Consider the following 27,256-nt stretch of genomic DNA (forward strand, 5'->3'; position numbering starts at 1 on the left):
GAGAATTGAAGGCCAAATCACATATCGTGATACTACATGAAATAGTATCGAAATATTGGTAAAAATTAATATATATACGTAAGATCAAACAACATGAAAAACGTGAAAAAGTCACTATTATCCCAAATTTGAGGATTTTAACTCCGATTCATAAAGCGAGGTTTTGTATTATTTGGATCCAAGAAAAGACATATGACAATATTGTTCCCGATACATATGATGAAAATCAATGTGTTTTCATTAGAATTAACTAAAATGTTCCTGATTTTCCGTTTATATTACCGATGGAAGATGTACACTTAAAACCGCTCTATTCCGGCTGAAACGTCGATATATGCAATAAAAACCGAACTTTTCCCCTTTACAATATCTTACTCAGTATTTTAACGAGAAACAAATAGTTTATTGAAAATAAAGTATTTAAGGTTAATTTCTAATCAATTATGTGTTTGCATCATTTTTATCGTATATTTAATGAATTAATACCAATAAACTGAAAATTCACAAAAACGTGAAAAAACGGCAAAATATTGCCAAATTCGATGATATTTTGTTTAAACCACATAAAGGAAAAGTGGATGATAAACGTCAAAATATTGCTAAATTCGATGATTTTTATTAGGAAACAAAATGCAAGAAAACTTGCTTAAATTGCAATATTATGCGAAATTCTGAGATTTGAAGGCAAATTCACTTATCGTGATACTGCATGAAATAGTATCGAATTATTGGGAAAAATGAACATATTTACGTAATATCAAACTACATGAAAAACGTGAAAAATTCACTATTATACCAAATTTGAGGTTTTTAACTTCGAATCATAAAGCGAAGTTTCGTATTATTTATATCCAAGAAAAGACATTTGACAATGTTGTTTCCAATACAAATGATAAAAAACCATGTGTTTTCATTAGAATTAACTAAAATGTTCCTGATTTTCCGTTTATATTAACGATGGAAGATATATACGTAAAACCGCTCTATTCAGGCTGAAACGTCAATATACTCATTAAAAAGAGAACTTCTCCCCTTTTCAATATCTTAGTCTGTATTTTAACGAGAAACAAATAGTTTATTGAAAATGAAGTATTTAAGGTTAATTTCTAATCAATTATGTGTTTGCATCATTTTTATCGTATGTTTAATGAATTAATAACAATAAACTGAAAATTCACAAAAACGTGGAAAAACGGCAAAATATTGCCTAATTCGATGATATTTTGTTTAAATCACATAAAGGGAAAGGGGATGATTATCGTCAAGATATTGCTAAAGTTCGATGAATTTTAGTACGAAACAAAATGCAAGAAAACTTGCGTAAATGCAATATTATGCGAAATTCTCACATTTGAAGGCATATCACATATCGTGATACTACATGAAATAGTATCGAAATATTGGTAAAATGAATTTATCGTATCAAACCGAATTAGTTCGGTTTGATACGTAATATCAAACAACATGAAAAACGTGAAAGCAGTCACTATTGTACCAAATTTGAGGATTTTAACTTCGAATCATAAAGCGAAGTTTCGTATTATTTAGATCCAAGAAAAGACATATGACAATGTTGTTCCCGATACAAATGATAAAAACCAATGTGTTTTCATTAGAATTAACTAAAATGTTCCTGATTTTCCGTTTATATTACCGATGGAAGATATACACGTAAAACCGCTCTATTCCGGCTGAAACGTCGATATATGCAATAAAAACCGAACTTCTCCCCTTTACAATATCTTACTCAGTATTTTAACGAGAAACAAATAGATGATTGAAAATGAAGTATTTAAGGTTATTATCTAATCAATTATGTGTTTGCATCATTTTTATCGTATATTTAATGAATTAATAACAATAAACTGAAAATTCACAAAAAAGTGGAAAAACGGCAAAATATTGCCTAATTCGATGATATTTTGTTTAAATCACATAAAGGAAAAGGAGATGATAAACGTCAAAATATTGCTAAATTCGATGATTTTTAGTTCGAAACAAAAGGCTCAAGAGAGAGATGCAGAGGCTCATGAGAGGGATGCAGAGGCTTACGCGAGTGATGCAGAGGCTCAAGAGAGGGACGTAGAGGCTTAAGAGTGTGATGCAGGAGCTCAAGAAAGTGATGCAGAGGCTCAAGAGAGTGATGCCGAGGCTCAAGAGAGTGATGCAGAGGCTCAAGAGAGTGATGGAGAGGCTCAAGAAAATGATGTAGAGGCTTAAGAGAGGGATGCAGAGGCTCAAGAGAATGATGCAGAGGCTCAACAGAGTGATGCAGAGGCTCAAGAGAGGGATGCAGAGGCTCAAGAGAGGGAGGCAAAGGCTCAAGAGAGGGATGCAGAGATTGAAGAGAGTGAAGAAGAGGCTCAAGAACGTGATGCAGAGGCTTAAGCGAGGGATTCCGAGGCTCAAGAGAGTGATGCAGAGGCTCAAGAAAGGTATGCAGAGGCTCAAGAGGGTGATGCAGAGCCTCAAGAGTGTGATACAAAGGCTCTAGAGAGGGAAGCAGGGGCCCAAGAGAGTGATGCAGATGCTCAAGAGAGGGATGCAGAGGATGAAGAGAGTGATGCAGAGGCTCGAGAGAGTGATGCAGAGGCTCAAAAGAGGGATTCAGAGGCTCAAGAGAGGGATGCAGAGGCTGATGTGAGTGTTGCAGAGGCTCAAGAGAGGGATGCAGAGGCTCAAGAGAGTGATGCAGAGACTCAAGAGAGTTATGCAGAGGCTCAAGAGAGTGAAGCAGAGGCTTACGAGAGTGATGAAGAGGCTCAGGAGAGGGATGTAGAGTCTCAAGAGAGTGATGCAGGAGCTCAAGAGAGTGATGCAGAGGCTCAAGAGAGTGATGCAGAGGCTCAAGAGAGTGATGCAGAGGCTCACGAGAATAATGTAGAGGCTTAAGAGAGGGATGCAGAGGCTCAAGAGAATGATGCAGAGGCTCAAAAGAGTGATGCAGAGGCTCAGGAGAGGGATGCAGAGGCTCAAGCCTCGGCATCACTTTCTTAAGCCTCTGAATCCCTCTCTTAAGCCTCTGCATCCCTCTCTTAAGCCTCTGCATCACTCTCTTAAGCCTCTGCATCACTCTCTAGAGCCACTGCATCACTCTCTTCAGCCTCTGCATCACTCTCTTCAGCCTCTGAATCACTCTCTTCAGCCTCTGCATCACTCTCTTGAGCCTCTGCATCACTCTCTTGATCGTCTGCATCACTCTCTTGAGACTCTGCATCACTCTCTTGAGCCTCTCTATCACTCTCTTGAGCCTCTGCATCACTCTCTTGAGCCTCTGCATCACTCTCCTAATCCTCTGCATCCCTCTCTTGATTCTCTGCATCACTCTCTTGAGCCTTTGCATCATACTCTTGAGCCTCTGCCTCCCTCTCTTCCTCTACATCATTCTCCTGAGCCTCTGCATCACTCTCAAGAGCCTCTGCATCACTCTCTTAAGCCTCTGCATCACTCTCTTGGTCCTCTGCATCACTCTCTTGAGCCTCTGCATCACTCTCTTGAGACTTTGCATCACTCTCCTGAGCCTCTGCATCACTCTCTTAAGCCTCTGCATCACTCTCTTAAGCCTACGCATCTCTCTCTTGAGCCTGTGCATCCCTTCTCTTAACCCTCTGCATCCCTCTCTTGAGCCTCTGCAACACTCTCTTCAGCCTCTGCATCACTCTCTTCAGCCTCTGCATCACGCTCCTGAGCCTTTGCATCACTCTCTTGAGCCTCAGCATCCCTCTCTTAAGCCTCTGCAACACTCTCTTCAGCCTCTGCATCACTCTCTTAAGCCTCTGCATCCCTCTCTTTAGCTTCTGCATCCCTCTCTTAAGCCTCTGCATCGCTCTCTTGAGCCTTTGCATCACTATCTTGAGCCTCTGCATCCCTCTCTTGAGCATTTGCATCCCTCTCTTGAGCCTCTGCATCCCTCTCTGAAGCCTCTGCATCACTCTCTTAAGCCTCTGCATCACTCTACTAAGCCTCTAAATAACTTTCATTAGCCTCTGCATCCCTCTCTTAAGCCTCTGCATCACTCTCCTGAGCCTCTGCATCCCTCTCTTGAGCCTTTGCATCCCTCTCTTGAGCCTCTGCATCTTTCTCTGAAGCCTCTGCATCACTCTCTTAAGCCTCTGCATCACTCTCGTAAGCCTCTGCAACACTCTCTTCAGCCTCTGCATCACTCTCTTGAGCCTCTACATCACTCTATGGAGCCTCTGCATCACTCTCTTCAGCCTCTTCAGAGAGTGATGCAGAGGCTCAAGAGAATGATGCAGAGGCTCAACAGAGTGATGCAGAGGCTAAAGAGAGGGATGCAGAGGCTCAAGAGAGGGATGCAGAGATTGAAGAGAGTGATGAAGAGGCTCAAGAAAGTGATGCAGAGGCTTAAGAGAGGGATTCCGAGGCTCAAGAGAGTAATGCAGAGGCTCAAGAGAGGGTTGCAGACATTGAAGAGAGTGATGAAGAGGCTCAATAGAGTGATGCAGAAGCTTAAGAGAGGGATGCCGAGGCTCAAGAGAGTGATGCAGAGGCTTAAGAGAGTGATGCAGAGGCTTAAGAGAGTGATGCAATGGCTCAAGAGAGAGATGCAGAGGCTCATGAGAGGGATGCAGAGGCTCAAGAGAGGGAGGCAGAGGCTCAAGAAAGGGACGCAGAGTCTTATAAAAGTGATGCAGATGATCAAAATAGGGATGCAGAGGCTTAAGAGGGAGATGCAGCGGCTCAAGAGAGTGATGCAGAGGCTAAAAACAGGGATGCAGAGGCTGAAGAGAGTGATGCAGAGACTCAAGAGAGTTATGCAGAGGATCAAGAGAGTGGTGCAGAGGCTTACGACAGTGATGCAGAGGCTCAAGAGAGGGATGTAAAGGCTCAAGAGAGTGATGCAGAAGCTTAAGAGAGTGATGCAGAGGATTAAGAGAGTGATGCAGAGGCTCATGGGAGTGATGCAGAGGCTCAAGAGAGGGATTCAGAGGCTCAAGAGATGGATGCAGAGGCTTAAGAGAGTGGTTATCTTGAGGTTATCTTGAGATGATTTCGGGGCTTTTTTAGTGTCCCCGCGGCCCGGTCCTCGACCAGGCCTCCACCCCCAGGAAGCAGCCCGTGTCAGCTGACTAACACCCAGGTACCTATTTACTGTTAGGTAACAGGGGTATTCAGGGTGAAAGAAACTTTGCCCATTTGTTTCTGCCTCGTGCGGGAATCGAACCCGCGCCACAGAATTACGAGTCCTGCGCGCTATCCACCAGGCTACGAGACCCCCTAGACCAGGCTACGAGACCCCCTAGGGGTCTCGTGATGCAGAGTGATGCAGAGTGATGCAGAGGCTCAAGAGAGGGATGCAGAAATTGAAGAGAGTGATGAAGAGGCTCAAGAGAGTGATGCAGAGGCTTAAGAGAGGGATGCCGAGGCTCAAGAGAGTGATGCAGAGGCTTAAGAGTGATGCAGAGGCATAAGAGAGGGATGCAGGAGCTCAAGAGAGGAATACAGAGGCACAAGAGAGTGATGCAGAGGCTTAAGAGTGATGCAAAGGCTCAAGAGAGAGATGCAGAGGCTCATGAGAGGGATGCAGATGCTCAAAAGAGTGATGCAGAGGCTTAAGAGAGTGATGCAAAGTCTCAAGAGAGAGATGCAGAGGCTTAAGAGAGTGATGCAAAGGCTCAAGAGAGAGATGCAGAGGCTCATGAGAGGGATGCAGAGGCTTACGAGAGTGATGCAGAGGCTCAAGAGAGGGACGTAGAGGCTTAAGAGTGTGATGCAGGAGCTCAGGAAAGTGATGCAGAGGCTCAAGAGAGTGATGCCGAGGCTCAAGAGAGTGATGCAGAGGCTCAAGAGAATGATGCAGAGGCTCAAGAAAATGATGTAGAGGCTTAAGAGAGGGATGCAGAGGCTCAAGAGAATGATGCAGAGGCTCAACAGAGTGATGCAGAGGCTCAAGAGAGGGATGCAGAGGCTCAAGAGAGGGAGGCAAAGGCTCAAGAGAGGGATGCCGAGATTGAAGAGAGTGAAGAAGAGGCTCAAGAAAGTGATGCAGAGGCTTAAGCGAGGGATTCCGAGGCTCAAGAGAGTGATGCAGAGGCTCAAGAAAGGTATGCAGAGGCTCAAGAGGGTGATGCAGAGCCTCAAGAGTGTGATACAAAGGCTCTAGAGAGGGAAGCAGGGGCCCAAGAGAGTGATGCAGATGCTCAAGAGAGGGATGCAGAGGATGAAGAGAGTGATGCAGAGGCTCGAGAGAGTGATGCAGAGGCTCAAAAGAGGGATTCAGAGGCTCAAGAGAGGGATGCAGAGGCTGATGTGAGTGTTGCAGAGGCTCAAGAGAGGGATGCAGAGGCTCAAGAGAGTGATGCAGAGACTCAAGAGAGTTATGCAGAGGCTCAAGAGAGTGAAGCAGAGGCTTACGAGAGTGATGAAGAGGCTCAGGAGAGGGATGTAGAGTCTCAAGAGAGTGATGCAGGAGCTCAAGAGAGTGATGCAGAGGCTCAAGAGAGTGATGCAGAGGCTCAAGAGAGTGATGCAGAGGCTCAAGAGAATAATGTAGAGGCTTAAGAGAGGGATGCAGAGGCTCAAGAGAATGATGCAGAGGCTCAAAAGAGTGATGCAGAGGCTCAGGAGAGGGATGCAGAGGCTCAAGCCTCGGCATCACTTTCTTAAGCCTCTGAATCCCTCTCTTAAGCCTCTGCATCCCTCTCTTAAGCCTCTGCATCACTCTCTTAAGCCTCTGCATCACTCTCTAGAGCCACTGCATCACTCTCTTCAGCCTCTGCATCACTCTCTTCAGCCTCTGAATCACTCTCTTCAGCCTCTGCATCACTCTCTTGAGCCTCTGCATCACTCTCTTGATCGTCTGCATCACTCTCTTGAGACTCTGCATCACTCTCTTGAGCCTCTCTATCACTCTCTTGAGCCTCTGCATCACTCTCTTGAGCCTCTGCATCACTCTCCTAATCCTCTGCATCCCTCTCTTGATTCTCTGCATCACTCTCTTGAGCCTTTGCATCATACTCTTGAGCCTCTGCCTCCCTCTCTTCCTCTACATCATTCTCATGAGCCTCTGCATCACTCTCAAGAGCCTCTGCATCACTCTCTTAAGCCTCTGCATCACTCTCTTGGTCCTCTGCATCACTCTCTTGAGCCTCTGCATCACTCTCTTGAGACTTTGCATCACTCTCCTGAGCCTCTGCATCACTCTCTTAAGCCTCTGCATCACTCTCTTAAGCCTACGCATCTCTCTCTTGAGCCTGTGCATCCCTTCTCTTAACCCTCTGCATCCCTCTCTTGAGCCTCTGCAACACTCTCTTCAGCCTCTGCATCACTCTCTTCAGCCTCTGCATCACGCTCCTGAGCCTTTGCATCACTCTCTTGAGCCTCAGCATCCCTCTCTTAAGCCTCTGCAACACTCTCTTCAGCCTCTGCATCACTCTCTTAAGCCTCTGCATCCCTCTCTTTAGCTTCTGCATCCCTCTCTTAAGCCTCTGCATCGCTCTCTTGAGCCTTTGCATCACTATCTTGAGCCTCTGCATCCCTCTCTTGAGCATTTGCATCCCTCTCTTGAGCCTCTGCATCCCTCTCTGAAGCCTCTGCATCACTCTCTTAAGCCTCTGCATCACTCTACTAAGCCTCTGAATAACTTTCATTAGCCTCTGCATCCCTCTCTTAAGCCTCTGCATCACTCTCCTGAGCCTCTGCATCCCTCTCTTGAGCCTTTGCATCCCTCTCTTGAGCCTCTGCATCTTTCTCTGAAGCCTCTGCATCACTCTCTTAAGCCTCTGCATCACTCTCGTAAGCCTCTGCAACACTCTCTTCAGCCTCTGCATCACTCTCTTGAGCCTCTACATCACTCTATGGAGCCTCTGCATCACTCTCTTCAGCCTCTTCAGAGAGTGATGCAGAGGCTCAAGAGAGTGATGTAGAGGCTCAAGAGAATGATGTAGATTCTTAAGAGAGGGATGCAGAGGCTCAAGAGAATGATGCAGAGGCTCAACAGAGTGATGCAGAGGCTAAAGAGAGGGATGCAGAGGCTCAAGAGAGGGATGCAGAGATTGAAGAGAGTGATGAAGAGGCTCAAGAAAGTGATGCAGAGGCATAAGAGAGGGATTCCGAGGCTCAAGAGAGTAATGCAGAGGCTCAAGAGAGGGTTGCAGACATTGAAGAGAGTGATGAAGAGGCTCAATAGAGTGATGCAGAAGCTTAAGAGAGGGATGCCGAGGCTCAAGAGAGTGATGCAGAGGCTTAAGAGAGTGATGCAGAGGCTTAAGAGAGTGATGCAATGGCTCAAGAGAGAGATGCAGAGGCTCATGAGAGGGATGCAGAGGCTCAAGAGAGGGAGGCAGAGGCTCAAGAAAGGGACGCAGAGTCTTATAAAAGTGATGCAGATGATCAAAATAGGGATGCAGAGGCTTAAGAGGGAGATGCAGCGGCTCAAGAGAGTGATGCAGAGGCTAAAAACAGGGATGCAGAGGCTGAAGAGAGTGATGCAGAGACTCAAGAGAGTTATGCAGAGGATCAAGAGAGTGGTGCAGAGGCTTACGACAGTGATGCAGAGGCTCAAGAGAGGGATGTAAAGGCTCAAGAGAGTGATGCAGAAGCTTAAGAGAGTGATGCAGAGGATTAAGAGAGTGATGCAGAGGCTCATGGGAGTGATGCAGAGGCTCAAGAGAGGGATTCAGAGGCTCAAGAGATGGATGCAGAGGCTTAAGAGAGTGGTTATCTTGAGGTTATCTTGAGATGATTTCGGGGCTTTTTTAGTGTCCCCGCGGCCCGGTCCTCGACCAGGCCTCCACCCCCAGGAAGCAGCCCGTGTCAGCTGACTAACACCCAGGTACCTATTTACTGTTAGGTAACAGGGGTATTCAGGGTGAAAGAAACTTTGCCCATTTGTTTCTGCCTCGTGCGGGAATCGAACCCGCGCCACAGAATTACGAGTCCTGCGCGCTATCCACCAGGCTACGAGACCCCCTAGACCAGGCTACGAGACCCCCTAGGGGTCTCGTGATGCAGAGTGATGCAGAGTGATGCAGAGGCTCAAGAGAGTGATGCAGAGGCTTAAGAGAGGGATGTTGAGGCTCAAGAGAGTGATGCAGAGGCTCAAGAGATGGATGTAGAGGCTCAAGGGAGTGATGCAGAGGCTCAAGAGAGTGATGCAGATGCCTAGGAGAATGATGCAGAGGCTCAAGAGAGGGATGCAGAGGCTGAAGAGAGTGATGCAGAGACTCAAGAGAGTTATGCAGAGGCTCAAGAGAGTAAAGCAGAGGCTTACGAGAGTGATGCAGAGGCTCAAGAGAGGGATGTAGAGGCTCAAGAGACTGATGCAGGAGCTCAAGAGAGGGATGCAGAGATTGAAGAGAGTGATGAAGAGGCTCAAGAGAGTTATGCAGAGGCTTAAGAGAGGGATGCCGCGGCTCAAGAGAGTGATGCAGAGGCTTAAGAGAGTGATGCAGAGGCATAAGAGAGGGACGCAGGGGCTCAAGACAGGAATGCAGAGGCTCAAGAGAGTGATGCAGAGGCTTAAGAGAGTGATGCAAAGGCTCAAGAGAGAGATGCAGAGGCTTAAGAGAGTGATGCAAAGGCTCAAGAGAGAGATGCAGAGGCTCATGAGAGGGATGCAGAGGCTTACGAGAGTGATGCAGAGGCTCAAGAGAGGGACGTAGAGGCTTAAGAGTGTGATGCAGGAGCTCAAGAAAGTGATGCAGAGGCTCAAGAGAGTGATGCCGAGGCTCAAGAGAGTGATGCAGAGGCTCAAGAGAATGATGCAGAGGCTCAAGAAAATGATGTAGAGGCTTAAGAGAGGGATGCAGAGGCTAAAGAGAATGATGCAGAGGCTCAACAGAGTGATGCAGAGGCTCAAGAGAGGGATGCAGAGGCTCAAGAGAGGGATGCAAAGGCTCAAGAGAGGGATGCAGAGATTGAAGAGAGTGATGAAGAGGCTCAAGAAAGTGATGCAGAGGTTTAAGAGAGGGATTCCGAGGCTCTAGAGAGTGATGCAGAGGCTCAAGAGAGGGATGCAGAAATTGAAGAGAGTGATGAAGAGGCTCAAGAGAGTGATGCAGAGGCTTAAGAGAGGGATGCCGAGGCTCAAGAGAGTGATGCAGAGGCTTAAGAGTGATGCAGAGGCATAAGAGAGGGATGCAGGAGCTCAAGAGAGGAATACAGAGGCACAAGAGAGTGATGCAGAGGCTTAAGAGTGATGCAAAGGCTCAAGAGAGAGATGCAGAGGCTCATGAGAGGGATGCAGAGGCTCAAAAGAGTGATGCAGAGGCTTAAGAGAGTGATGCAAAGTCTCAAGAGAGAGATGCAGAGGCTTAAGAGAGTGATGCAAAGGCTCAAGAGAGAGATGCAGAGGCTCATGAGAGGGATGCAGAGGCTTACGAGAGTGATGCAGAGGCTCAAGAGAGGGACGTAGAGGCTTAAGAGTGTGATGCAGGAGCTCAGGAAAGTGATGCAGAGGCTCAAGAGAGTGATGCCGAGGCTCAAGAGAGTGATGCAGAGGCTCAAGAGAGTGATGCAGAGGCTCAAGAAAATGATGTAGAGGCTTAAGAGAGGGATGCAGAGGCTCAAGAGGATGATGCAGAGGCTCAACAGAGTGATGCAGAGGCTCAAGAGAGGGATGCAGAGGCTCAAGAGAGGGATGCAAAGGCTCAAGAGAGGGATGAAGAGGCTCAAGAAAGTGATGTACTATATATCATCGAATTAGGCAATATTTTGCCGTTTTTCCACGTTTTGTGAATTTTCAGTTCATTGGTATTAATTCATTATATATATGATAAAAATGATGCAAACACATAATTGATTTGATAATAACCTTAAATACTTCATTTTCAATCATCTGTTTGTTTCTCGTTAAATTACTGAGTAAGATATTGAAAAGGGGAGAAGTTTAGTTTTTATTGCATATATCGACGTTTCAGCCGGAATCGAGCGGTTTTACGTGTACAACTTCCATCGGTAATATAAACGGAAAATCAGGAACATTTTAGTTAATTCTAATGCAAGCACATTGGTGTTTAGCATTTGTATGGGAAACAACATTGTCATATGTCTTTTCTTGGATCTAAACAATACGAAACCTCGCTTTATGATTCGAAGTTAAAATCCTCAAATTTGGTATAATCGTGACTTTTTTCACGTTTTTCATGTAGTTTGATATTACGAAAATATATTCATTTTTACCAATACTTCGATACTATTTCATGCAGTATCACGATATGTGATTTGGACTTCAAATCTCAGAATTTCGCATAATATTGCAATTTAAGCAAGTTTTCTTGCATTTTGTTTTGTACTAAAAATCTTCGAATTTAGCAATATTTTGACGTTTATCATCCCCTTTTCCTTTATGTGATTTAAACAAAATATCATCGAATTAGGCAATATTTTGCCGTTTTTCCACGCTTTGTGAATTTTCAGTTTATTGGTATTAATTCATTAAATATATGATTAAAATTATGCAAACACATAATTGATTAGATTATATACATAAATACTTCATTTTCAATCATCTATTTGTTTCTCGTTAAAATACTGAGTAAGATATTGAAAAGGGGAGAAGTTTTTTTTTATTGCATATATCGACGTTTCAGCTGGAATAGAGCGGTTTTACGTGTACATCTTCCATCGGTAATATAAACGGAAAATCAGGAACATTTTAGTTAATTCTAATGAAAACGCATTGATTTTTATCATTTGTATTGGAAACAACATTGTCACATGTCTTTTCTAGGATCTTCTTAATACGAAACCTCGCTCTATGATTTGAAGTTAAAATCCTCAAATATGGTAAAATGGAGACTTTTTTCACGTTTTTCATGTAGTGTGATTTACGTTAATATATTCGTTTTTACCAATATTTCGATACTACTTTATGTTTTGTCACGATATGTGATTTGGCCGTCATATCTCAGAATTTCGCATATTTTGCATTTTTAAGCAAGTTTCTTGCATTTTGTTTTATTCTACTAATCATCTAATTTAGCAATATTTTGACGTTTATCACCCCCTTTTCCTTTATGTGATTTAAACAAAATATCATCGAATTAGGCAATATTTTGCCGTTTTTCCACGTTGTGTGAATTTTCAGTTTATTGGTATTAATTCATTAAATATACGATAAAAATGATGCAAACACAAAATTGACTAGATAATAACCTTAAATACTTCATTTTCAATCATCTATTTGTTTCTCGTTAAAAAACAGAGTAAGATATTTAAAAGGGGAGAAGTCCTGTTTTTATTGCATATATCGACGTTTTAGCCGGATTAGAGCGGTTTTACGTTTTATTCCACTCCTAAGCCTCTGCCTCACTCTATTAAACCTCTGCATCACTCTTTTGAGCCTCTGCATCCCTCTCTTGTCCCTCTGCATCACTCTCTTCATCCTCTTCATCCCTCTCTTGAGCCTCTGCCACACTCTCTTCTGCCTCTGCATCACTCTCGTAAGCCTCTGAATAACTCTCTTGAGCCTCTGCATCACTCTCTTGATCCTCTGCATCACTCTCTTGAGCCTCTGCATCACTCTCTTGAGCCTCTGGATCACTCCATCACTCTCTTGAACTCCTGCATCCCTCTCATGAGCCTCTGCATCCCTCACTTGAGCTTTTGCATCACTCTCTTAAGCCCCTGCATCCCTCTCTTGAGCCTCTGCGTCACTCTCAAGAGCCTCTGCATCCCTCTCTTTTGCCTCCGCTTCCCTCACTCTAGAATCTGCATTCCTCTCTTGAGCCACTGCATCCCTCTCTTGAGTCTCTGCATCTCTCGCTTGAGCCTCTGCATCCCTCTCTTAAGCCTCTGCATCATTCTCTTGAACCCCTGCATCATTCTCTTGAGCCTTTGCATTCCTCTCTTAAGCCTCTACATCATTCTCTTGTGCCTCTGCATCACTCTCTTGAATCTCTGCATCACTCTCTTAAGCCTCTGCATCCCTCTCTTAAGCCTCTGCAACACTCTCTTCAGCCTTTGCATCACTCTCTTGAGCCTTTGCATCACTCTCTTGAGCCTCTGCATCCCTCTCTTAAGCCTCTGCATCCCTCTCTTAAGCCTCTGCATCACTCTCTTAAGCCTCTGCATCCCTTTTTTGAGACTCTGCATCACTTTCTTAAGCCTCTGCATCCCTTTCTTCAGCCTCTAGATCACTCTTTTCAACTCCTGCATCCCTCTCCTGAGCCTCTGCATCCCTCTCCTGAGCCTTTGCATCACTCTCTTAAGCCTCTGCATCCCTTTCTTGAGCCTCTGCATCACTCTCTTCAGCCTCTGCTTCACTCTCTTGAGCCTCTGCATCACTCTCTTCATCCTCTTCATCCCTCATTTGAGCCTCGGCATCACTCTCTTGAGCCTCTGCATCCCTCTGATGAGCCTCTGCATCCCTCTCTTGAGCCTTTGCATCACTCTCTTAAGCCTCTGCTTCCCTCTCTTGTGCCTCCGCTTCCCTCACTCTAGCCTCTGCATCCCTGTCATGAGCCCCTGCATCCCTCTCTTGAGCCAATGCATCTATCTCTTGAGCCTCTGCATTCCTCTCCTAAGCCTCTGCATCCCTCTCTTGAGCCTCTGCATCTCTCTCCTAAGCCTCTGCATCCCTTTTTTGAGACTCTGCATCACTTTCTTAAGCCTCTGCAACACTCTCTTCAGCCTCTGCATCACTCTCTTAAGCCTCTGCATCCCTCTCTTTAGCTTCTGCATCCCTCTCTTAAGCCTCTGCATCGCTCTCTTGAGCCTTTGCATCACTATCTTGAGCCTCTGCATCCCTCTCTTGAGCATTTGCATCCCTCTCTTGAGCCTCTGCATCCCTCTCTGAAGCCTTTGCATCACTCTCTTGAGCCTCTGCATCCCTCTCTTAAGCCTCTGCATCCCTCTCTTAAGCCTCTGCATCACTCTCTTAAGCCTCTGCATCCCTTTTTTGAGACTCTGCAACACTCTCTTCAGCCTCTGCATCACTCTCTTAAGCCTCTGCATCCCTCTCTTGAGCATTTGCATCCCTCTCTTGAGCCTCTGCATCCCTCTCTGAAGCCTTTGCATCACTATCTTGAGCCTCTGCATCCCTCTCTTGAGCATTTGCATCCCTCTCTTGAGCCTCTGCATCCCTCTCTGAAGCCTCTGCATCACTCTCTTCATCCTCTTCATCCCTCATTTGAGCCTCGGCATCACTCTCTTGAGCCTCTGCATCCCTCTGATGAGCCTCTGCATCCCTCTCTTGAGCCTTTGCATCACTCTCTTAAGCCTCTGCTTCCCTCTCTTGTGCCTCCGCTTCCCTCACTCTAGCCTCTGCATCCCTGTCATGAGCCCCTGCATCCCTCTCTTGAGCCAATGCATCTATCTCTTGAGCCTCTGCATTCCTCTCCTAAGCCTCTGCATCCCTCTCTTGAGCCTCTGCATCTCTCTCCTAAGCCTCTGCATCCCTTTTTTGAGACTCTGCATCACTTTCTTAAGCCTCTGCAACACTCTCTTCAGCCTCTGCATCACTCTCTTAAGCCTCTGCATCCCTCTCTTTAGCTTCTGCATCCCTCTCTTAAGCCTCTGCATCGCTCTCTTGAGCCTTTGCATCACTATCTTGAGCCTCTGCATCCCTCTCTTGAGCATTTGCATCCCTCTCTTGAGCCTCTGCATCCCTCTCTGAAGCCTCTGCATCACTCTCTTAAGCCTCTGCATCACTCTACTAAGCCTCTGAATAACTTTCATTAGCCTCTGCATCCCTCTCTTAAGCCTCTGCATCACTCTCCTGAGCCTCTGCATCCCTCTCTTGAGCCTCTGCATCCCTCTCTTGAGCCTCTGCATCTTTCTCTGAAGCCTCTGCATCCCTTTCTTGAGCCTCTGCATCACTCTTTTGAACTCCTGCATCCCTCTCATGAGCCTCTGCATCCCTCTCTTGAAACTTTGCATCACTCTCTTAAGCCTCTGCATCCCTCTCTTGAGCCTCTGCGTCATTCTCAAGAGCCTCTGCATCCCTCTCTTTTTCCTCTGCATCCTTCACCTGAGCCTCTGCATCCCTCTCTTGAGCCCCTGCATCCCTCTCTTGAGCATCTGGATCCCTCGCCTGAGCCTCTGTATCCAACTCTTAAGCCTCTGCATCACTCTCTTATGCCTCTGCATCACTCTCGTAAGCCTCTGAATCACTCTCCTGAGCCTCTGCATCCCTCTCTTGAACTCCTGCATCCCTCTCATGAGCCTCTGCATCCCTCTCCTGAACCTTTGCATCACTCTCTTAAGCCTCTGCATCCCTTTCTTGAGCCTCTGCGTCATTCTCAAGAGCCTCTGCATCCCTCTCTTGTTCCTCTGCATCCTTCACCTGAGCCTCTGCATCCCTCTCTTGAGCCCCTGCATCCCTCTCTTGAGCATCTGGATCCCTCGCCTGAGCCTCTGTATCCCACTCTTAAGCCTCTGCATCACTCTCTTATGCCTCTGCATCACTCTCGTAAGCCTCTGAATCACTCTCCTGAGCCTCTGCATCCCTCTCTTGAACTCCTGCATCCGTCTCATGAGCCTCTGCATCCCTCTCTTGAGCCTTTGCATCACTCTCCTAAGCCTCTGCATCCCTCTCTTGAGCCTTTGCATCACTCTCTTGAGCCCCTGCATCCCTCTCTCAAGCCTCTGCATCACTCTCTTGAGCCTCTGCATCACCCTCGTAAGACTCTGCATTACTCTCATGAGCGTCTGCATCCCTCTCTTGAGCCTTTGCATCACTCTCTTAAGCCTCTGCATCCCTCTTTTGAGCCTCTGCATCACTCCCATGAGCCTCTGCATCCCTCTCCTTACCCTCTGCATCCCTCACTTGAGCCTCTGCATCCCTCTCTTGAGCCTCTGCATCCCTTTCTTGGGCCTCTGCATCCCTCTCTTGAGCCTCTGCATCCCTTTTTTAAGCCTTTGCATCACTCTCTTAAGCCTCTGCATCACTCTCTTAAGCCTCTGTATCACTCTCTTTAGCCTCTGAATCACTCTCTTGAGCCTCTGCATCACTCTTTTGAGCCTCTGCATCACTCCCATGAGCCTCTGCATCCCTCTCCTTACCCTCTGCATCCCTCACTTGAGCCTCTGCATCCCTCTCTTGAGCCTCTGCATCCCTTTCTTGGGCCTCTGCATCCCTCTCTTGAGCCTCTGCATCCCTTTTTTAAGCCTTTGCATCACTCTCTTAAGCCTCTGCATCACTCTCTTAAGCCTCTGTATCACTCTCTTTAGCCTCTGAATCACTCTCTTGAGCCTCTGCATCACTCTCTTGATCCCCAGCATCCCTCTCTCAAGCCTCTGCATCACTCTCTTGAGCCTCGTCATCACCCTCTTAAGCCTCTGCATTACTCTCTTGAGCCTCTGCATCCCCCTCCTAAGCCTCTGCCTCACTCTCTTAAACCTCTGCATCACTCTCTTGAGCCTCTGCATCCCTCTCTTGAGCCTCTATTAGTCAATATTTTGCCGTTTTTCCACGTGTTTGTGAATTTTCAGTTTAACGTTATTAATTCATTAAACATGCGATAAAAATGATGCAAACACATAATTGATTAGAAATTAACCTTAAATACTTCATTTTCAATAAATTATTTGTTTCTCGGTAAAATACAGAGTAAGATATTGAAAAGGGGAGGAGTTCTGTTTTTATTGCATATATCGACGTTTCAGCCGGAATAGAGCGGTTTTACGTGTCTATCTTCCATCGGAAATATAAACGGAAAATCAGGAATATTTTAGTTAATTCTAATGAAAACACATTGTTTTTTTATCATTTGTATTGGAAACAACATTGTCATATGTCTTTTCTTGGCTCTAAATAATACGAAACCTCGCTTTATGATTCGAAGTTAAAATCCCCAAATTTGGTATAATAGAGAATTTTTTCACGTTTTTCATGTAGTTTGATATTACGTAAATATGTTCATTTTTACCAATAATTCGATAGTATTTCATGCAGTATCACGATAAGTGATTTTGCCTTCAAATCTCAGAATTTCGCATAATATTGCATTTTAAGCAAGTTTTCTTGCATTTTGTTTCGTACTAAAAATCATCGAATTTAGCAATATTTTGACGTTAATCATCCACTTTTCCTTTATGTGGTTTAAACAAAATATCATCGAATTAGGCACTATTTTGCCGTATTTCCACGTTTTTGTGAATTTTCAGTTTATTGGTATTAATTCATTAAATATACGATAAAAATGATGCAAACACATAATTGATTAGAAATTAACCTTAAATACTTCATTTTCAATAAACTATTTGTTTCTCATTAAAATACTGAGTAAGATATTGTAAAGGGGAAAAGTTCGGTTTTTATTGCATATATCGACGTTTCAGCCGGAATAGAGCGGTTTTACGTGTACATCTTCCATCGGTAATATAAACGGAAAATCAGGAACATTTTAGTTAATTCTAATGAAAACACATTGATTTTCATCATATGTATCGGGAACAAAATTGTCATATGTCTTTTCTTGGATCTAAATAATACGAAACCTTGCTTTATGATTCGAAGATAAAATTCTCAAATTTGGTATAATAGTGACTTTTTTCACGTTTTTCATGTTGTTTGATATTACGTATATATATTAATTTTTACCAATATTTCGATACTATTTCATGTAGTATCACGATATGTGATTTGGCCTTCAATTCTAAGAATTTCCCATAATATTGCATTTTAAGCTAGTTTTCTTCACTTTTGTTTCGAACTAAAAATCATCGAATTTAGCAATATTTTGACGTTAATCATCCCTTTTTCCTTTATGTGATTCAAACAAAATATCATTGAATTAGGCAATATTTTGCCGTTTTTCCACGTTTTTGTGAATTTTCAGTCTAACGTTATTATTTCATTAAACATACGATAAAAATTATGCAAACACATAATTGATTAGAAATTAACCTTAAATACTTCATTTTCAATAAATTATTTGTTTCTCGGTAAAATACAGAGTAAGATATTGAAAAGGGGAGGAGTTCTGTTTTTATTGCATATATCGACGTTTCAGCCGGAATAGAGCGGTTTTACGTGTATATCTTCCATCGGTAATATAAACGGAAAATCAGGAACATTTTAGTTAATTCTAATGAAAACACGTTGGTTTTTATCATTTGTATTGGAAACAACATTGTCATATGTCTTTTCTTGGATCTAAATAATACGAAACTTCGCTTTATGATTCGAAGTTAAAATCCTCAAATTTGGTACAATAGTGACTGCTTTCACGTTTTTCATGTAGTTTGAATATACGTATATATATTCATTTTTACCAATATTGCGATACTTTTTCATGTAGTATCACGATATGTGATTTAGCCTTCAATTCTCAGAATTTCGCATAATATTGCATTTATAAACAAGTTTCTTGCATTTTGTTTTGTACTAAATATCATCGAACTTCGGAATATTTTGACGTTTATCATCTCCTTTTCCTTTATGTGATTTAAACAAAATATCATCAAATTAGGCAATATTTTGCCGTTTTTCCACTTTTTTGTGAATTTTCAGTTTATTGTTATTAATTCATTAAACATACGATAAAAATGATGCAAACACATAATTGATTAGAAATTAACCTTAAATTACTTCATTTTCAATAAACTATTTGTTTCTCGTTAAAATACAGACTAAGATATTGAAAAGGGGAGAAGTTCTCTTTTTAACGAGTATATTGACGTTTCAGCCTGAATAGAGCGGTTTTACGTATATATCTTCCATCGTTAATATAAACGGAAAATCAGGAACATTTTAGTTAATTCTAATGAAAACACATTGTTTTTTATCATTTGTATTGGAAACAACATTGTCAAATGTCTTTTCTTGGATATAAATAATACGAAACTTCGCTTTATGATTTGAAGTTAAAAACCTCAAATTTGGTATAATAGTGAATTTTTTCACGTTTTTCATGTAGTTTGAAATTACGTAAATATGTTCATTTTTACCAATAATTCGATACTATTTCATGCAGTATCACGATAAGTGAATTTGCCTTCAAATCTCAGAATTTCGCATAATATTGCAATTTAAGCAAGTTTTCTTGCATTTTGTTTCCTAATAAAAATCATCGAATTTAGCAATATTTTGACGTTTATCATCCACTTTTCCTTTATGTGGTTTAAACAAAATATCATCGAATTAGGCAATATTTTGCCGTTTTTCCACGTTTTTGTGAATTTTCAGTTTATTGGTATTAATTCATTAAATATACGATAAAAATGATGCAAACACATAATTGATTAGAAATTAACCCTAAATACTTTATTTTCAATAAACTATTTGTTTCTCGTTAAAATACTGAGTAAGATATTGTAAAGGGGAAAAGTTCGGTTTTTATTGCATATATCGACATTTCAGCCGGAATAGAGCGGTTTTAAGTGTACATCTTCCATCGGTAATATAAACGGAAAATCAGGAACATTTTAGTTAATTCTAATGAAAACACATTGATTTTCATCATATGTATCGGGAACAATATTGTCATATGTCTTTTCTTGGATCCAAATAATACAAAACCTCGCTTTATGAATCGGAGTTAAAATCCTCAAATTTGGGATAATAGTGACTTTTTCACGTTTTTTCTTGTTGTTTGATCTTACGTATATATATTAATTTTTACCAATATTTCGATACTATTTCATGTAGTATCACGATATGTGATTTGGCCTTCAATTCTCAGAATTTCCCATAATATTGCATTTTAAGCTAGTTTTCTTCAATTTTGTTTCGAACTAAAAATCATCGTATTTAGCAATATTTTGACGTTAATCATACCCTTTCCTTTATGTGATTCAAACAAAATATCATTGAATTAGTCAATATTTTGCCGTTTTTCCACGTGTTTGTGAATTTTCAGTTTAACGTTATTAATTCATTAAACATGCGATAAAAATGATGCAAACACATAATTGATTAGAAATTAACCTTAAATACTTCATTTTCAATAAATTATTTGTTTCTCGGTAAAATACAGAGTAAGATATTGAAAAGGGGAGGAGTTCTGTTTTTATTGCATATATCGACGTTTCAGCCGGAATAGAGCGGTTTTACGTGTCTATCTTACATCGGTAATATAAACGGAAAATCAGGAACATTTTAGTTAATTCTAATGAAAACACATTGTTTTTTTATCATTTGTATTGGAAACAACATTGTCATATGTCTTTTCTTGGATCTAAATAATACGAAACCTCGCTTTATGATTCGAAGTTAAAATCCCCAAATTTGGTATAATAGAGAATTTTTTCACGTTTTTCATGTAGTTTGATATTACGTAAATATGTTCATTTTTACCAATAATTCGATACTATTTCATACAGTATCACGATAAGTGATTTTGCCTTCAAATCTCAGAATTTCGCATAATATTGCATTTTAAGCAAGTTTTCTTGCATTTTGTTTCGTACTAAAAATCATCGAATTTAGCAATATTTTGACGTTAATCATCCACTTTTCCTTTGTGTGGTTTAAACAAAATATCATCGAATTAGGCATTATTTTGCCGTTTTTCCACGTTTTTGTGAATTTTCAGTTTATTGGTATTAATTCATTAAATATACGATAAAAATTATGCAAACACATAATTGATTAGAAATTAACCTTCACATGGTGTTCACTACCCTAGGCGTTGTGTTCACTACCCTTGGCGTGGTGTTCACTACCCTTCGCCTGGTGTCCCTCTCCAAGAGAGGGATGCAGACATTGTAGAGAGTGATGAAGAGGCTCAAGAGAGTGTTGCAGAGGCTTAAAAGAGTGATGCAGAGGCTGAAGAGAGTGTTGCAGAGGCTTAGGAGAGGGATGCAGAGGCTCAAGAGAGTGATGCAGAGGCTCAAGAGAGTGATGCAGAGGCTCAAGAGAGTGATGCAGAGGCTTAAGAGAGGGATGCAGAGGCTCAAGAGAGGGACGTAGAGGCTCAAGAGAGCCTTTATGTGATTTAAACAAAATATCATCGAATTAGGCAATATTTTGCCTTTTTTCCACGTTTTTGTGAATTTTCAGTTTATTGTTATTATTTCATTAAATATACGCTAAAAATGATGCAAACACGTAATTCATTAGAAATTAACCTTAAATGCTTCATTTTCAATCAACAATTTGTTTCTCGTTAAAATACTGAGTGAGATATTGAAAGTGGAGAAGTTCGGTCTTTATTGCATATATCGACGTTTCAGCCGGAATAGAGCGGTTTTACGTGTACATCTTCTATCGGTAATATATACGGAAAATCAGGAACATTTTAGTTAATTCTAATGAAAACACATTGGTTTTTATCATTTGTATTGGAAACAACATTGTCATATGTCTTTTCTTGGATCTAAACAATACGAAACCTCGCTTTATGATTCGAAGTTAAAATCCTCAAATTTGGTAAAATAGTGACTTTTTTCACTTTTTTCATGTAGTTTGATATTCCGTATATATATTCATTTTTACCAATATTTCGATACTATTTCATGTAGTATCATGATATGTTAATGGCCTTCAATCCACAGAATTTCGCATAATATTGCATTTTAAGCAAGTTTTCTTGCATTTTGTTTCGCACTAAAAATCATCTAATTTAGCAATATTTTGACGTTTATCATCCCCTTTTCCTTGATTTGATTTAAATAAAATATCATCGAATTAGGCAATATTTTGCTGTTTTTCCACGTTTTTGTGAATTTTCAGTTTATTGGTATTAATTCATTAAAAATACGATAAAAATGATGCAAACACATAATTGATTAGATAATAACCTTAAATACTTCATTTTCAATCTTCTATATGTTTCTCGATAAAATACTGAGTAAGATATTGAAAAGGGGAGAGGTTCGGTTTTTATTGCATATATCGACGTTTCAGCCGGATTAGAGCGGTTTTACGTGTACATCTTCTATCGGTAATATAAACGGAAAATCAGGAACATTTTAGTTAATTGGGATGCAGAGGGATGCAGAGGCTCAAGAGAATGATGCAGAGGCTCAAGAGAGTGATTTAGAGGATAAAGAGAGTGATGCAGAGGCTCAAGAGAGTGATGCAGAGGCTCAAGAGAATGATGTAGAGGCTTAAGAGAGGGATGCAGAGGCTCAAGAGAATGATGCAGAGGCTCAAGAGAGTGATACAGAGGATAAAGAGAGGGATGCAGAGGCTTAAGAGAGTGATGCAGAGACTCAAGTGAGGGATGCAGAGGCTCAAGAGAGTGATACAGAGGCTCAAGAGAGTGATGCAGAGGCTCAAGAGAGTGATGCAGAGGCTCAAGAGAGTGATGCAGAGGCTTAAGAGAGTGATGCAGAGGCCTAAGAGAGGGATGCAGAGGCTCAAGAGAGTGATGCAGAGGATCAAGAGTGTGATGCAGAGACTTAGGATAATGATGCAGAGGCTCAATAGAGGGATGCAGAGGCTGAAGAGAGTGATGCAGAGGCTTAACTGAGTGATGCAGAGGATCAAGCGAGGGAAGCAGAGGCTTAAGAGAGTGATGTAGAGGCTGAAAAGAGTGATGCAGAGGCTCTAGAGAGTGGTGCAGAGGCTCAAGAGAGTGATGCAGACGCCTAAGAGAGTGATGCAGAGGATAAAGAGAGTGATGCAGAGGCTCGAGAGAGTGATGCAGAGGCCTCAAGAGAGGGATTCAGAGGCTTAAGAGAGTGATGCAAAGGCTGAAGAGAATGTTGCAGAGGCTTAAAAGAGTGATGCATAGGCTGACGAGAGTGTTGCAGAGGCTTAGGAGAGGGATGCAGAGGCTCAAGAGAGTGATGCAGAGGCTCAAGAGAATGATGCAGAGGCTCAAGAGAGTGATTCAAAGGATGAAGAGAGAGATGCAGAGGCTTAAGAGAGTGATGCAGAGGCTCAAGAGAGTGATGCAGAGGCTCAAGAGAATGATGTAGAGGCTTAAGAGAGGGATGCATGAGCTCAAGAGAATGATGCAGAGGTTCAAGAGAGTGATGCAGAGGCTCAAGAGACCGATGCAGAGGCTCAAGAGAGTGATGCAGAGGCTCAAGAGAGTGATGCAGAGGCTCAAAAGAGGGATTCAGAGGCTCAAGAGAGGGATGCAGAGGCTTAAGAGAGTGATGCAGAGGCCTAAGAGAGGGATGCAGAGGCTTAAGAGAGTGATGCAGAGGATCAAGAGTGTGATGCAGAGACTTAGGATAATGATGCAGAGGCTCAATAGAGGGACGCAGAGGCTGAAGAGAGTGATGCAGAGGCTTAACTTAGTGATGCAGAGGATCAAGAGAGGGAAGCAGAGGCTTAAGAGAGTGATGTAGAGGCTGAAGAGAGTGATGCAGAGGCTCTAGCGAGTGATGCAGAGGCTCAAAAGAGTGATGCAGACGCCTAAGAGAGTGATGCAGAGGATAAAGAGAGTGATGCAGAGGCTCGAGAGAGTGATGCAGAGGCCTCAAGAGAGGGATTCAGAGGCTTAAGAGAGTGATGCAAAGGCTGAAGAGAATGTTGCAGAGGCTTAAGAGAGTGATGCATAGGCTGACGAGTGTTGCAGAGGCTTAGGGGAGGGATGCAGAGGCTCAGGAGAGTGATGCAGAGGCTCAAGAGAATGATGCAGAGGCTCAAGAGAGTGATTCAGAGGATGAAGAGAGAGATGCAGAGGCTTAAGGGAGTGATGCAGTTTCTCAAGAGAGTGATGCAGAAGCTCAAGAGAATGATGTAGAGGCTTAAGAGAGGGATGCATAGGCTCAAGAGAATGATGCAGAGTCTCAAGAGAGTGATGCAGAGGATCAAGAGAGTGATGCAGAGGCACAAGAGAGTGATGCAGAGAATGAAGAGAGGGATTTAGAGGCTCAATAGAGGGATTCAGAGGTTTAAGAGAGTGATGCAGAGGCTGAAAAGAGTGATGCAGAGGCTGAAAAGAGTGATGCAGAGGCTCAAAAGAGTGATGCAGAGGCTCAGGAGAGTGATGTAGAGGCTCAAAAGAGGGATTCAGAGGCTCAAGAGAGGGATGCAGAGGCTTATGATAGTGCTGCAGAGGCCTAAGATAGGGATGCAGAATCTCAAGAGAGTGATGCAGAGGCTCAAAAGAGTGATGCAGAGGTTTAGGAGAATGATGTAGAGGCTCAAGAGAGGGATGCAGAGTCTGAAGAGAGTGATGCAGAGGCTTAAGTGAGTGATGCAAAGGCTTAGGAGAGGGATGCAGAGGCTCAAGAGAGTGATGCAGAGTCTGAAGAGACAGATGCAGAGGCTTAAGAGAGTGATGCAGAGGCTCTAGAGAATGATGTAGAGGCTTAAGAGAGGGATGCAGAGGCTCAAGAGAATGATGCAGAGGCTCAAGAGAGTAATGCATAGGATGAAGAGAGGGATGCAGAGGCACTTGAGAGTGATGCAGAGGCTCAAGAAAGGGATGCAGAGGATGAAGAGAGGGATGCAGAGGCACTTGAGAGTGATGCAGAGGCTCAAGAAAGGGATGCAGAGGCTTAAGAGAGTGATGCAAAGGCTCAAGAAAGGGATGTAGAGGCTCATTAGAGGGATGCAAGAAGTCAAGAGAGGGATGCAGAGGCTCAAGAGAGTGATGCAGAGGCTGAAGAGAGTGTTGCAGAGGCATAAAAGAGTGATGCAGAGGCTGAAGAGAGTGGTGCAGAGGCTTAGGAGAGGAATGCAGAGGCTCAAGAGAGTGATGCAGAGGCTCAAGAGAGTGATGCAGAGGCTCAAGTGAATGATGCAGAGGCATAAGAGAGGGATGCAGAGGCTCAAGAGAGGGATGTAGAGGCTCAAGAGAGTGATGCAGAGGCTCAAGAGAGTGATGCAGAGGCTCAAGAGAGGGATGCAGAGGCTGAAGAGAGTGATGCAGAGGCTCAAGAGAGGGATGCAGAGGCTAAAGAGAGTTATTCAGAGGCTTACGAGTGTGATGCAGAGGCTCAAGAGAGTGATGCAGAGTCCGAAGTGACAGATGCAGAGGCTTAAGAGAGTGATGCAGAGGCTCAAGAGAGTGATGCAGAGGCTCAAGAGAATGATGTAGAGGCTTAAGAGAGTGATGCAGAGGCTCAAGAGAATGATGCAGAGGCTCAAGAGAGTGATGTAGAGGACGAAGAGAGGGATGCAGAGGCTTAAGAGAGTGATGCAGAGGCTGAAGAGAGTGTTGCAGAGGCTTAAGAGAAGGATGCAGAGGCTCACGAGAGTTATGCAAAGGCTCAAGAGAGTGATGCAGAGGCTGAAGAGAGGGGTGCAGAGGCTCAAGAGAGTGATGCAGAGGCTGAAGAGAGTGTTGCAGAGGCTTACGAGAGGTATGCAGAGGCTCAAGAGTGATGCAAAGGCTCAAGAGAGTGACGCAGAGGCTGAAAAGAGTGTTGCAGAGGCTTAAGAGAGGGATGCAGAGGCTCAAGAGAGGGATGCAGAGGATTAAGAGAGTGATGCAGAGGCTGAAGAGAGTGTTGCAGAGGCTTAAGAGAGGGATGCAGAGGCTCAAAAGAGTGACGCAAAGGCTCAAGAGAGTGATGCAGAGGCGTACAGAGGGATGCAGAGGCTCAAAAGAGGGATGTAGAGGCTCAAGAGAGTGATGCAGAGGCTCAAGAGAGTGATGCAGAGGTTCAAGAGAGTGATGCAGAGGCACATGAGAATGATGTAGAGGCTTAAGAGAGGGATGCAGAGGCTCAAGAGAGTGATGCAAAGGCTCAAGTGAGTGATGCAGAGGTTCAAGAGAGTGATGCAGAGGATCAAAAGAGTGATGCAGAGGCCGAAGAGAGAGATGCAGAGGCTAAAGAGAGTAATGCAGAGGCTCAAGAGAGTGATGCAGGGGTTCAAGAGAATGATGTAGGGGCTTAAGAGAGGGATGCAGAGGCTCAAGCGAGTGATGCAAAGGCTCACGAGAGTGATGCAGAGGTTCAAGCGAGTGATGCAGAGGATCAGGCGAGGGATGCAGAGTCTGAAGAGAGAGATGCAGAGGCTAAAAATAGTGATGCAGAGGATTATTAGAGTGATGCAGAGACTCAAGAGAGTGATGCAGAGGCTCAAGAGAGGGGTGCAGAGGCTCAAGAGAATGATGCAGAGGCTTATTAGAGGGATGCAGAAGCTCAAGAGAGTGATGCAGAGGCTTAGGAGAGGGATGCTGAGGCTAAAGAGAATGATGCAGAGGCTCAAGGGAGTGCTACAAAAGACTCAAGAGAGGGATGCTGAGGCTCCAGAGAGGGATGCAGAGGCTCAAGAGAGTGATGCAGAGGCTCTAGAGAGAAAGGCAAAGGCTTAAGAGAGTGATGCAGAGGCTCAAGAGAGTGATGCAGAGGCTCAAGAGAATGATGTAGAGGATTAAGAGAGGGATGCAGCCGCTCAAGAGTATGATGCAGAGGCTCAAGAGAGTGATGCAGAGAATCTAGAGAGGGATGCAGTGGCTTTAGAGAGTGATGAAAGGCTCAAGAGAGGGTTGCAGAGGCTCTTGAGAGGGATGCAGTTCATGAGAGGGATGCAGAGTCTCAAGAGAGTGATTCAGAGGCTTACGAGAGTGATGCAGAGGCTTAAGAGAGTGATGCAGAGGCTTAGGAGTGTGATGCAGAGGCTCAAGCGAGGGATGCAGAGGCTCAAGAGAGGGATGCAGGGGCTCAAGAGGCTGTCGACGTTAAACCCGGAATAGAGCGGTTTTACGTGTATATCTTCCATCGGTAATAATATAAACGGAAAATCAGGAACATTTTAGTTAATTCTAATGAAAACATTGGTTTTTATCATTTGTATTGGAAACAACATTGTCATATGTCTTTTCTTGGATCTAAACAATACGAAACCTCGCTTTATGATTCGTTGTTAAAATCCTCAAATTTGGTATAATAGTGAATTTTTTCACGTTTTTCATGTAGTTTGATATTACGTAAATATGTTCATTTTTACCAATAATTCGATACTATTTCATGCAGTATCACGATAAGTGATTTTGCCTTCAAATCTCAGAATTTCGCATAATATTGCATTTTAAGCAAATTTTCTTGCATTTTGTTTCGTACTAAAAATCATCGAATTTAGCAATATTTTAACGTTTATCATCCACTTTTCCTTTATGTGATTTAAACAAAATATCATCGAATTAGGTAATATTTTGCCGTTTTTCCACTTTTTTGTGAATTTTCAGTTTATTGGTATTAATTCATTATATATACGATAAAAATGATGCAGACACGTAATTCATTAGAAATTAACCTTAAATGCTTCATTTTCAATCAACTATTTGTTTCTCGTTAAAATACAGAGAAATACATTGAAAAGGGAAGAAGTTCTGTTTTTATTTCATATATCGACGTTTCAGCCGGAATAGAGCGGTTTTACGTGTACATCTTCCATCGGTAATATAAACGGAAAATCAGGAACATTTTAGTTAATTCTAATGAAAACATTGGTTTTTATCATTTGTATTGGAAACAACATTATCATATGTCTTTT

Source organism: Procambarus clarkii, chromosome 65 (genome assembly GCF_040958095.1).
Source record: "Procambarus clarkii isolate CNS0578487 chromosome 65, FALCON_Pclarkii_2.0, whole genome shotgun sequence".
NCBI lineage: Eukaryota > Metazoa > Arthropoda > Malacostraca > Decapoda > Cambaridae > Procambarus > Procambarus clarkii.